This window comes from Nicotiana attenuata, chromosome 7, assembly GCF_001879085.1.
Source record: "Nicotiana attenuata strain UT chromosome 7, NIATTr2, whole genome shotgun sequence".
Taxonomy (NCBI): domain Eukaryota; kingdom Viridiplantae; phylum Streptophyta; class Magnoliopsida; order Solanales; family Solanaceae; genus Nicotiana; species Nicotiana attenuata.
Genome location: NC_031995.1, coordinates 22,515,317 through 22,524,372, shown reverse-complemented (window position 1 = coordinate 22,524,372; position 9,056 = coordinate 22,515,317).

The window sequence follows — 9,056 nt, the reverse complement described above, 5'->3', positions numbered from 1 at the left end:
GTTTTGTGTATGTTATTGTTAGTTATATAAATGTAAAATACTTGTTACGTTTTGTAGTTTAATTTAATACATAGATGACACATAAAACTTCATGCCTTATAAGCTAAATTAGCATATATAAGTTAGAACCTTGAAGCTTTATGATCTGAAGTTTATAGCTGTTGATCGTCACAGTTTATAGGTTGTAGTTGTTTTGCATACATTTTCCCGTTAATAGGCATATATAAGGCTGTAACTATATCTTTTAAGAGGCAGAGTTATATATGCGGAAATTTTCTTGTTCATTTCATAAAACTTCACACAAAACATGTTTAAGTTTTTGTAATGATTTTTTCCAAACTTCAGAGAGAATAGGATGAAGTTATTTAGTTCATTTTCCAAAACTTCAGTCTAATGATGCTGATGTTTTGTTACACATATGTTTTTTTTTGGTGTGTATGTGTGTGTGTGTGTGTGCGTGTGTTAAAGATGTGTATTTCACTTACAGTTTTTTTTCGATGAAGTCACTGCGTACTTTTTAAAATGCAACCAAACATGTAAGCCGCGCAACAAAAATGAGTGGTTTGTACTTCAAGCAATATATAAAAGAGTATTTTCCAATCCAAGAGCTTTTTTTTTTATTTCTACAAAAAATAATCACATTTCACATATATCATTCAATAATAAAAGTGTAAATTCAGACCAAGGATTATTGAATATTGGTGTATTTTTCAGCTTGTTTCTTGAAATATGGATGAGGTGCTGGAGATGACAAGCAAGTTGTTCTATTATGCCCAATTTATTTACAGCGACTGCATTTGGTAGACTTAAATGGTACTGATTTTGTTGTAGGGATATGCCTCTTTGTTTACCGTGAAAATGGTAATAACAATTAGATTTGATTTTGTGGTTCTAAAAATACGTAATTTATTTTTATGCTAGTTGTTAAGCAATAGATGCTAAGTAAGAGACTAGAAAATAAGATAAGATCTTGAAGATAGTATGTTCAAGCAAACCGAGTGGATGAGAATCGGGGCCTCGAGCCTGGTTATACGGGGCCTCGAGGTCGAACTCGATGCTAAGCTACGCACAGTCGATGAAGGACTAACAACTTTGAGAGCTTTGATGAAGGCTCTTTATGACCAATAATGAACAATAAATGAAGAACAATTAATAACACACAATGGATGTAAGCAATAAATGTAAGTAATAAAATCAAGGGAGAACGTGTTCAAGTTAGAGAGCAGAGAATGTTCTTCTATTCAATGTTATGTGTTGTGTTCCATATATCCCTTACAAAATGACGAGGATCCCCTTTATATGTGAGGGGAAATCTGAACATGGTGCAGATGCATTTATTACAAAGAAAAATAGCCGGTACAGCTATTTGCTAATTTGGTACAGACTAGGGCTTCTCTTGCAGGTTTTGTCAGCTTTAGATCATACGCCTTGGGAACTTCCCGCTTTCTCATGATAATCATCCATTTGCACTATCTTGAGGTCGAACGTTAGGAACCCTCGGGGGTCGAACCTCGAACCCAACCTCGAGCCTTCTAGGACGGTCTTCACGAGGTTCCTTAGTGATCACAAAATCGGACCTTCTGATTTTTACCGTATACAGATAGTCCCCGCGTTTCTTAGATTAAAATGATAAGAAACGGTTTTGACATCGATCTCCTCGAGCCTCTTGTGATGACGTCATGCTTATGACGTAAGCTTTTTGTGATAACTGAGACGTCCCATCGGTACATCTTTTCTAGAAGCATTCAATGCAGCGCCGGTTTATCTTCTCAAGGCGATAATACCGCAGCCGATCCGTATCCCAAAAAGCATTGATTGCGCCTGGGTTATGCTGCCACCTTTCTATAAATGGAAGCTTTCTTGAACCAAACTTCATTCAGTCATTCTTCAACAGCCTCTAACTCCTTTCTTTTCTTCGTCCTTCTCTAACTCTTTTTTCCCATGTTTAAAGCTCGTGACCGTAAGGTCGCACGGCAGTGTCCTCACCGGTCATGCTATGTCTCTTTCTCAGAGCTTCCACCTACTGAGTGGGATTGCACTGGCTTGTTGTTGTTGTTGTTGTTGGCCCGAGATAATGAGAGAGGAATCTCAAATTATCTTTGTATCAGAGGATATGTGGTCCGTGAACTGCTGCTCATCTTTCATAACACCCCCGCGTCGGAGGATCTGCGGGCCGTGAACCGCTGCTCATCCCTCTTGCTTCCACCTGGTGTGGCATTTCACCCCTTCTGCCTTCCCCAGGGTGAAGCGGCGTCATCTACTAACTGTTGCATCCCACACCGGTGCAATGTCTCAAGAAGCGGCTTCATAATAGTGGTGCTGGTGAGACCCATACTCGCCAAATTTTTCACCCAGCCACTTCTTCATCGTTTTCTGCTTCTTCATCTTTTTCTGCTTCGGAGGAGGTTCTCGAAGACATCGCTTGGAAGGTCGAGATGGGGTCCTCGAGGGAATGGTTCTCGCAGAAATTGCTCCCGAAGATGTACCATCGAGAGTAGTTTAGACTTTATTTTTTGCCCTTCAATTTCTGTTGTAAGGACCCTTCGTGGGCTTTTGTAATCAAGTGTAAGGACCCTTCAGGGCTTTTGTAATCATCGTTTATTAATACAAAAATGTTTCTTCAATTTGCCTCCGATTTGTGCCGGATTTCCCTTTATTTGCGTTTGTGAAGAATCTGAGTACGTGACTTTACCGATCGGTCCGAATACCGGACCTAGGCATAGGAATTTCCTCAGTTCTTGATTGGTTAACATGATTTTCTCTGAGACCCTTTGCCGTTCCTCAGACTAAGTCCGTGTTGACTCGATACAAACTTAGGCCGGCGACTTCGAATTGAGTGAGAATGTGGCCCCAATTTTTAGAACAAAACTTAACCCCTTTTAAACCTCATTGACAGTCCTTGAGGGATAATTTGCTCGAGCATCTGAGAAAAAATAGCCTTTAGGCTTTCACGGACAGTCCCCGAGTGAGAGTTTGCTCAAGCTCGGGCGGCCTAAAAACTTGATTCGAACTTAGAGTGAAGATAGCCTTGAGGCTTAATCAGTGATTCTTGGGTGAAAACTGGCTCGGGCTCAGGTAGCTCGAGGGCTAAAGAACCTGGTAAATGACCCGCATTTGCAGAAACCCTCGATATAGGGTACCACCTCGAGGTTAGGTTCATATGAATAGCTCCTTAGAGCTTGTCTTTTGTTTTGACAGGGATACTCGAGATCGGGCACCATCTCGAGGCTTAGAGCGATATTGATGGCTCCCTAGAGCCTATCTTCATTTTGACAGAGATCCTTGAGATCGGGCACCATCTCGAGGCTTTGGGCGATATTGATGGCCCCTTAGAGCCTATGGCCATGGTAGCAGAGATCCTCAAGATCGGGTACCATCTCGAGGCTGGGTTGATGCGGGGGTCTTTGATCCTTCAAAACGTCGTTCGACAGCATCAATCATATGACGCTGTTATGCAATGACCGAGGTGATCCTGCCGGTCTGCCTTCCTGGAAGCGGTAATGGCTTAGCCAGCATTCAATTGGCTTTTGAGGCAAGCGGACAGTTACCGCTTGCTCTATATATATATGGGTTTGTCTCTCCCTTTTTTGAGGATTCCGCTATTTTGAGCAGCTATCCTTCTTCGTAGAGTTTTTCTTCCTCGCGTTAGGTTTTTCACCATTTCTAGTTTTGAAGCCTTCGCTTAAGTTACCGCTCCCCCTCTCTTGTTTCAACATAGTTATGGCTGCTACGCTAGGATCCGTTCAGCAAGGAGAGGAAAATTCTGCCTTCGGTTCTCGCCTGGTCGGTGGTACACCGCCGGTGTCTGGTGAGCCAACCTCGAAATATTTTGTCTCGAGGAAGGACCCTTCGTCCGAAAAACCTCCCAACATTCAGGTCCATTGGGAGTATGCTTCGAAGTTCATTTCTCTAATAGGAGAGGGGCACCTCGAGTCCGTGAGGAAAGATTGCGGATGGGGGGAAAAGGTAGTATTGCAGGTACCATCCCCGGAAGAGAGTATCATGGATCATGCAGAGGGGTTTTTGAACGTATACACGTACCCCTTTACGTTGGGTCCCCTTGATAGGGTCGTGCTCGACTTCTGTCGGAAGTATCGGGCTACCCTGGCACAGGTTCACCCGTCGTTTTGGAGGATAGTATTGATGATGAGATTCTTTCCGGAGGAAGCAGGGCTTGAATTCACCCTTAGCCATCTTATTAGGCTATACCGGCCCTTTCACCACGGAGGCCTTCTAACCTTGCGGTGCCGATTTACCAGGCCTTTCGTTGTCGACGATGAAGAAGATAGGGACCGGGGATGGATGAGCCGATTCATCCGAGTACGGACTGTCGACATTATCCCTGTGGAGTTCCTACCGTTTCCTGAGGAATGGAATTATACACGTAAGTGGTACACTTGTGTTTTCATCGTTTTGCTTATGGTGCAGGCAGGTTCTATAAATGCGCTTTTCTTCCCTTTTCTGCAGCAATTCCGTAGATGCCATACGAGGTCCCCGACCTGACGAACTGGGCTTGGAAGCTGTCGACTCGCTCGACTTATAATGAGCGCAAGTGGCGAGACTTGTCCAAGGGTAGGTGGGAGGCGAAACACCACGGTACGCGCTATGTGATTTGCTTTCTCTCGAAAGGCACTTTTCATTTTATGCGTACTGATTCCGTCATCGTAGGCATTGGGGATTTTTCGGAGATAAGACCGTGCCCTCTCGGAGAGGGAGAAGGGTCGTCAGCTTCGGGACTGAGGAATAATAACAAGCGAAAAGAACCTTTGCATGGCAAAAGTGCTCATAGCGGGACAAGTCTGGCCCAGAGGCTCAGAGAAGATGTATCAACTGAGCCCGCAGCACCCGAGATTCCTGGCCTTAGAAAAAAGGTCCCTCCTTTGCTGTCATCCTCTTCTCCCGTCGAAGGTACTTCGAGGGATGTCCGAGGCCATGGGCCGCCTACATTGAGTGGGGTATCGAGTGACCGCGTTCCAATCGGGAGTGGTTCCACCCGGGCAGATGGGTCCAGGCCAGCAGATGTGTGTTCAACCTTTGACGAGGCTCAGCAGCTTTACTCGGTGGTGAGTTTTGGTCGGCTGTATTGGTTTTTCAGCTTTGCAATTTTACCTTCTTATTGATTTCCTTCTTCATAGGCTTTCGACAAGCTCAAGTTTGAGCTGCTCCGTCGTGAGGCCAGGTTTCAAAAAGCCGTGGATGGGGAGGAATCCCTCAGGATTCTTTGCAATAAAAGAGAAGATGAGTTGGCGTACTTGAGGTATGAGGCGAGTCGAAGTCTGAACTATGAAAGCTATCTCGAGGAACGGGTAATTTTTGTTCCGAGGGGGTGCATGTTTCTTCTTCTATCCTCTGAGATTAATGTTTTGATACTTCAGTTGCAGAAAAAGATGGAGGACCGGGAACGCCTTTGGGGCGAAGTTGGTCAAGCCAAGCGTGAGTGCGGTGAGCTAAAGGCTCTGGTGGATGCCCAGGTTGCGGCTAAGAAGGATGCATTGGCCAAGGCTTCTGCCCTCGAGGTACAGCTCTGGAATGCTCGCGCGAACGGCTCGGTTCCAACGGACATGATTTCAAGGCTCGAGTCTGAGCTTGTGAAGGTGAAGGCCGAAGTTGTGGATGCTCGGGCTGAAGCCGAAGCGATCCAAACTAAGGCTGATAAGAAAGTGGCCGCCTATTTGAAAGACGCTATCGATGCTCGAGCTGAGCTGAGGGGGGCTCTCGACTGAGAGAGTAGGAGCAAAGAGTATGCTCGGTGCAAATCTCGAAGGGAAACCCTCGAAGAGATTCATGGTAGGGGCTTCGATCTCTCGGAAGAGATAGCACAAGCTAAGGCGGATGAATATGACGCTAAGTTCCTTTTATCCGATGCCGAAGATAATGAGGAAGAGGTCGATGGGGCCGCAGTCCCCGAGGGGAAAATAGAATAGGCTTTTTTCTTTTTGATTCTTTGTATAGCGTTCTTAGAGAACTTTCTAAATGTAGCCTTGCGTCGCTTCATATATGCATATATATAAAAAAAACTTTCGGTTTTTTCCTTTCATGAGTTTCTATTTGCTTGTGCATGTCTTTCCTCGTTTTGAATTTGCACGTTCGTCGGCGATTGGCCAGACAATTTGGCTTTGGAGTAAAAACCCTTAGGTTTATAATTCGCCCCTGAGGCTTGTTGGGCTGGCCCGTAGGCTTTTACGCGCGGGGTCGGTACGACCTTTGATTTTAAGCTGGCGATAATGGCTCTTATGCCTTTGCCCTTAGGCGTATTCAGTTAACTATTTCGGGTTGAGTCTTCGAGTCGAATTTCGACTCAAGCTCATTGGCCCTTAAGTTTTTGAATTTTAAGCTGGCCCTTAGGCTCTTACGCGTTGGGTCGGTACGACCTCTTAGTGTAGGCTGGCGACAGTGGCTCTTACGCATCGGGTTGGTACGGCCTCTTAGTGTAGGCTTTATTTTCCCTCATTAAAGACTTTTGACATTTTGTGTTCGCCCGAGGCTTTATTTTTCCCTCATTAAAGACTTTTGACGTTTTGTGTTCGCCCGACTCTTCAACGGTTCGATAGGAACCTCGATTGTGAGCAGTTTATGTGGCGATAGGTGAGCACCTCGGGAGGTTTCGCTCGATGGCTGAATGATTTCGAAGCCTTTAATTTGGAGCTGATACGATCGAAGCTATTTCGCTTAAGTCGAGGGTAGCCTAATTAACCGGTTCTTTTCGAAGTTTTTTCGAAGTAATTGAAGGCCTATGATTTTATAGCGACGGTCGGGCGTCCCCGAGTCGCGTTAGTTTGGCTGGTACAGCCTTGTGACCGTAGTCATTGTATTCGGCCGGAGCCTTTTAGTCCCCGAGTGAAGTAGTTTCGGTGTCTATATCGAGGGTACGCCCTTTTAGGGGTCTTACAAGTTCGGATATATAGCCTTAACCTTTAAGATCGGATTATGCCTTTTGTAAGGTCTTACAAATTTTAACATGCCTTGCTGGAAGTCTTACAGATTAGGTTACTTGGTACAAGTATGATTCATGCCTTTATGAAGGTCTTATGAGCTCGAGGTTGCCCACGTGGGGTCTTATATCCTCGAGTTTTGATAAGTCGATGGGGTGGCAGCCGGTGACAGTCCCCGAGATATTGAGAGTTTCTTGGCTTTGGAACCGTTTCGTGTAAGCTTGGGGTTGCCTCATTGAGGGCTTACTAGTTCGAAGTTTTTGGCCCGGAGGTCATGTGACTTCGAGTTTTTGACGTCAGTCCCCGAGTGTTCGGGAATTTACTGGCTCTGGAGCCGTTTCTTGAAAAAACAACAGATTTCTTCGAAGCGCAAAGCGTTTTGATGGAATAATATTTCTTGATTACTTGGCACAAGTATACATGTTTTTGCTGTCAAGGGCTCGGTTATTCTATGCGGACACGGTTGGTTTGACCGTTTGGCCCGATGCATCATTTCCCTATCGAAACCCTTTTTGGCATATCTTGACTTCTCCGATGAGGTGACCTCCCTGGGGGGAATGCCCCCCAGTATTCAAGGTTGATTGAAGAGAATCCTTGAATACTTGTTGAGTTTTCCTTAGGTAGCACATAGATGTTGCCTTGTTAAAAACCTTGCCGGTAAAACCCTTCTTGGGATAAAACCCGGTCTAAGGAAAAGAGTGCAACGCATGCTTTGAAACCTAAGGTCTTCAAGCTGGAGATCGCTTCGAGTGTTCCAATCAGATACCTGTGCACAGGTTAGTATAAAATGTAAAAGAAAAAGGGAATGATTATACCTTAGTGCTGATGGCGCTTCGAGCCTCGACGTGTTCCAGTCGTTTGCTCTGAAGACGCAGTACAGTCCTTTACTCACTTAGTCAGGCGTAGCCGAGAATATATCTCGTTATTGCTTCTTTACTATTTGCTTATCCTTTGGCTCCTTCGATGCTGGAGGTGTCTATGCGGGTGCGACATCGTGCACCGCGAACATCTCTCTCGCTGTATGTTGTTCTCCGTAGACGGTTTTTATTCCGTCCTTTGTCAGAAATTTCATCATTTGATGAAGAGTGGATGGTACTGCTCTCATGCAGTGTATCCATGGCCTTCCGAGCAAGGCGTTGTACCTCATGTCTCCTTCGATGACATGGAACTTGACATTTTGGGTCGTGCCGGCCATGTCGACCGGGAGGGTGATTTCTCCTTTCGTTGTCTCGCTCGCCATGTTGAACCCGTTGAGGACTCGAGAGGCGGGCACGATCTGGTCGAGCAGTCCGAGCTGCTCCACCACCCTCAACCTGATGATGTTGGCCGAGCTACCTGGATCCACAAGTACACGTTTAACTTGAAATATATTTACAAGAAAAGAGATTACCAGTGCGTCGTTTTGAGGTTGAGACAGGGTCTCGATGTCCTCTTCGCTGAATGTGAGAGCGTCCTCGGGTATATAGCCCCAAGTTTGCTTTTCCTTGGTGATGGATATTTTTGTTCGTTTGACGATGGGTTCCTGTGGGATGTCAACTCCTCCAACAATCATGTGGATGACATGCTGTGGTTATTCTGTTTCATTCTCTCTGTTCGCCTCTCTTTCCCCAAATTGATTTTTGGCTCGGTCGCTGAGGAACTCTCGGAGGTGCCCTTTGCTGAGTAGTCGGGCTACTTCCTCTCGGGGTTGTCTGCAGTCTTCGGTCCTATGGCCGTGCGTGCCGTGAAACTTGCACTCTAGGTTGGGGTTCCTTTGCGACGGATCTGATTGTACACTAGATTGTACGGGTTTCATTCTTTCTGTTCGCCTCTCTTTCCCGAAATTGATTTTTGGCTCGGTCGCTGAGGAACTCTCGGAGGTGCCCTTTGCTGAGTAGTCGGGCTACTTCCTCTCGGAGTTGTCTGCAGTCTTCGATCCTATGGCCGTGCGTGCCGTGAAACTTGCACACTAGGTTGGGGTTCCTTTGCGACAGATCTAATTGTACGGGTTTTGGCCATCTGGTTTCTCTGATTTTAACGATGGCAGAGATGATATCTGAAACGTCAATGTTGAAGTTGTATTTAGACAATCGGGGTGCTTCCATCGGTCCTGTCTGTCTGTCGAATCCGGCTCTGCTTGCGACT